Source organism: Dipodomys spectabilis, unplaced genomic scaffold (genome assembly GCF_019054845.1).
Source record: "Dipodomys spectabilis isolate Male_0828 unplaced genomic scaffold, ASM1905484v1 ptg000516l, whole genome shotgun sequence".
NCBI classification, from domain to species: Eukaryota; Metazoa; Chordata; class Mammalia; order Rodentia; family Heteromyidae; genus Dipodomys; species Dipodomys spectabilis.
This window is the reverse complement of record NW_024871193.1, coordinates 2,910,184-2,914,757: the sequence shown is the minus strand read 5'-3', so window position 1 is coordinate 2,914,757 and position 4,574 is coordinate 2,910,184. Positions and strand designations below refer to the sequence as shown.

Sequence of the window (4,574 nt, the reverse complement as noted above, 5' to 3'; positions counted from 1 at the left end):
GTATAATTGTGTTCTACACATTTATTGACAGGTTACAAATTATTCTCAAACTTTAAAACATTAAAAATACTTTCTTTTTCTTTCTTATTTTCTTGGCCAGGAAATCAGCAAGACCTCAGTCAGCATTTCTCACATAGGAATTTACACATGGGTTAGTTAAAATTATATGTAGAGTCCAGATTTCTGAGTACTCACTCATCTGCCTAGGAATTCATGTTGGAAAAAGAGCTTAAGTAAGGATGCCATTTAAACCCTTATAACTTTACTCTTTACCAGGGTATTCTCCTGCTACTTTGGTTGTTGAGAGTGTCTACAAGAGTAAGCATTCCCTGAGGAGCAGGGAGACACCATATGACTTATACTTATTGAGATTTCCAAGTGACTTGCTATCACTTGTACTGCATTTTGTAAGACAAATCTCTCTAAAAATTCCTGTTTTAAGATAAGAGGAGTGGTAAATGAACTCTTAGGGACAAATATATCTTCAACATTTATTGTTCCAAGTATTCCGTTTAAGGTATATTCAACAACTGGTGAAACTTGTGTTGGCTGTAATTATGTGTCTTGCTCCATGTGTGCATGTATACATGTGTATATGTATGTGTGTGAATAGTAACATACATGTGTACATTATGGCTTATATCATCATTTATTCCTTGCTAACAAATAAAGTAAGGAATCCCTAAAGTTTTAACAGAAACTGTGTAGTTAAAATCTTAACTCTTAAATCTTCTTCTTTACACAAAGACTTTGCAACTTCTCATTAATAAAGTTTCCATAAACTCTGAAATGTACATACTTAGTACTTAATATCTGCTACAATAAATCTTAAATACTTTACAGAAAAGTTTTATACCTGGCAAACAGTCCTATTTTTGGCATATATAAGCAAAATCCCAAAATTAAGCATATTTAAAACATTAAAACGTTTAACAAAACTTAACATTTGCTTCAATGTTCATTTTGACATGTGTCTTGTATAGAATAATTGAATTCTTCCTCCTACACATCTCTTGAACTACAAATATCTGGAATTATTTTGTTTTTGACATGTCTATCTTGATTTTATTCTTAAATGTGTGCTTATGTAAGAAATACATGATTCTAAAATTTCACAACTGTTCTTTTGAACTTGCTTTTTGTTGAATTGTCTAGTTTAATGAAATCAATAAAATTATGCTTTATATATAAAAAATGTTCTGTGCTCAAATTACCATCATATACACTAACATTGTATTGATACAGAGAAGAATAGCATGCACCCTGTACAAGGATGACATGCAAATTCTTGGAACCTTCCATATTTTTACAACAACAGATGCTGAAAGGTATGTGGCCACAAAGGAACCATACTGCATTCTTGGTGGAGTATAAACTTGTTCAACTACTTTGGAAAGCAGTATGGAGGTTCCTCAGAAGACTCCACATAAAACTCCCCTATGACACAGTAATCCCACTTTTGGGGATTTACCCAAATGATCATGAACAAGACCATACTAAAACTACCAACACAACTATGGTTATTGCAACATTATTTATGATAGCTAAGATATGGAACCAACCCAGATGCCCCCATTAGATGAATGGATCAAGAAAATGTGGTATATATACACAATGGAATTCGATGTCTCCATCAGAAAGAATGATATCTCCCAATTTGTTAGGAAACAGAAAAACAATATTGAGTAAATTAAGCCAAGCCCAAAGAAACATAGGTCCGATTATTTCCCTTATTGTCAATGACGAATGTATGTCTGGGATAAGCAGAAAAGTTCAAAAGATATGTGCATATAACCAGATAAGATGATGTTAAAGAAATTGAACCTCAAGATAGGGACACAAGTGGTTTTTTTGTTTCTTGCTATTGTTTCTAACGTACTTATAATGTGCGATGTCATTTATTTTGTTTATTTGTATGTTTATCCCCACGCTATAACCCCTGTTTTCTCTGTATTTGAAGTTGGTGCACTTACATATTGTATGTATGCTTCTCTAATTTGGGGAGGGGAAGGGAAAAAATGCTCAAATAGGGATACAGGTTGACTCATTGTAACAATAAGATGCACAAGAGACTATGTTGAAAAATGAACTTTACAATTTTGGCGGAGGAAGGAAGGGGGAGGGGAGTGTACTTGTGGAGGTGGGAGGGAAGGGATGGTAGGGGAAAAATAAAGGAGGAGGTAACAATGCTTGTTAGGAAACATACTAGTTTCCTTGTTCATGTAAATGTGACCACTCTGCACAGTATTATTACAATAAAAAACATAAAAATGTTCTGAGATGGAAGAGTTTATTTCCTCTATTTTACCCATATAATATCGTTAACAAAGAAATGAATGCAGAACACTGATATGAAGGTAATTTGAATAAGTTTGTGTGTGTGTGTGTGTGTGTGTGTGTGTGTGTGTGTGAGTGCGGCAGCGCACAAGCAAACACACACGTGCATGCGAACACACGCCATGCATGTATATTGGCGTGCTCAGAGTATAAAATCAGGGCTTCAAGGTCTTGCTAGTCCTTTCCTGTCTAGATTGGTGAGCTACTATATGAACTGCATCTCAATTCCTGGCTTTTTGCTAGTTCATTAAACATTTTGAAAAATAATTTCATGAAGTTTTTTTTTTTTTTTTGGCCCTGATTGGCTCCCAAGTTTTATCCACAGATCTCAGTCTCCTGAGCAAATATTCAGAGTAGATAGGATTATAGGTGTGACCAGCCAGCACAAGGCTTTTAGAATAATTTTAAAAATAAAAGAAAATTTACTTCATGGGGGCCTGTTTTATCATCTAATTTGAAAGCCTTTTAGAGTGATTATATTTCAATTTAATTCGTTTGCGGATTGTTAAAAGATAGTAAGTGATGATATTTGAAAGTTTTAGTACTTTTTAAAAAAAAAACTGGAACTGTGGGACAGAAGAAATTTGGCTGTCTTTGGACCTGTAAGCTCAGCTCTGTGCATGATAACCCAATGTCACCAACACAATCTGTGTTGAAGACAAAATGTGACAGAAAACAATCACCATGGGCAATATTTACTATGCTATCATTTCTTGGACAATATGAATATTGAATGGAGAGTGTAAGAGAATGGAGAGATTTTACCCACCTTTTTGTTATTGCTGAAAGACTTTTAGAAATTTTGACTCATTTCCTTCCTCACTGTGTGTGTCTTTGGGCCATGCACTTACTGTCTTTAATTGCAATTTTTCCCAACACTACAATGGTAATAACATTAGCATTATAGCAAATGTTATCTTAAGAATTAAGAGAATAAAACTTGTGAAACACTTAACATAAACCTATGAATGAGCTTTGAGTTTAGCCAGCATTCTTTTTTAAATGCTAAATAGAATGTGATAAGTAGTACAGAAAACATTACATGTAGCGTGAACAACCATAAGTAATATCTATTGACGATGCTCTGCTTCCAAGGAAGCCAGGTGGATAACTTCTCATGCTGTAAATCAAACTGGTCATCTTATGTCGTGATAGTGTAAAAATATCAGAGACAGAACGATGAAGGAAGGTTGTAGACTGAGGTGAAATCCATATGAAAATGTGCAAAACTGATAAAACATAAAAGTATCTGAGCAGCATGTTGTGTTTTACATCATTTAAGTTACATCGCAAAGATAAGGAAGACCTAGAAGAATAAATTGTCTTTTTGATATTCTATCATAGGTCCTTAGAAGGATGAACACTTTCCTCATTCTTGTAGAGGCATCATCAGATGAGGGGAAATATATATTTTGTTTGCTTTCTTGCATTCATTCTTCAGTTTGAAATCGGAACTACATGAGACTGAAAGAAACCAAGTGAAATTAGTCATGCAGGCTTTGGAAAGAACAAAGTAAAATAAATAAGATATATATAGCCTTGTAAAAGGTCTAACTAAATTGAGTTATATAGTCTCAAGCGTTAACAGAAAATGATTTAAGAAATATCATGTTATTAAAAAATTAAAAATGTTAGGAGCTGCTTAATTTTTTTCCTTTCTACTACCTTGATTTAATTATTGATTTTCTATAGAGAGATTAAAGATGAGATTAACAAGAAACTTGATTAAAAATGGGCAAAAGTTCTGAATAAACATGTTTTCCAAAAAGCCATGAAAATCGCCTGTGGATTTACAAATTTGTATGCTGGCTTAATGCTTTGTGAGCAGAAGTCATTAGAGAAATGCAATTCAAAATTACTGTGATACTACTTCTTAACTGTCATAACTCATCAAAAATATCCCAGGAACCAGGTGTGGTGGTAAAGGCTCATAATTCCAAGTGATTGGAGGTTGGAGTAAAAGGATTTGAGTCTAAGGTCAGTGTTGGGTACTGCACACAATAAAAACCTGCCCTTTAAACAAACTCAAAAGGTAATAATGTTGGCTGGTGGCACTGTGGAGAAAAGGAAATTTTCTCCACTCTTGGTCAAAATACAGGTTAGTGTTCTCATTGTAGAAAGTAGTATGCAGTTTTCTAAAGACATTCAAAGTTGAAATATCATCTGACCCACCAATCATGTCATCATTTCTCTCTGGGTAACTCATAATTATATCTGTAGTTCATTGTTATTCTCAT

At 33.9% G+C, this 4,574-nt stretch overlaps 1 non-coding gene across 1 annotated transcript; it reads left to right on the top strand.

Moving 5' to 3' along the window:
• Positions 1-1,201: 1,201 nt before the first annotated feature.
• On the top strand, positions 1,202-1,308 carry LOC122099503. The gene has a single exon (XR_006145949.1). It is a non-coding gene; the product is annotated as a U6 spliceosomal RNA (small nuclear RNA).
• The last annotated feature ends 3,266 nt before the right edge of the window (positions 1,309-4,574 follow it).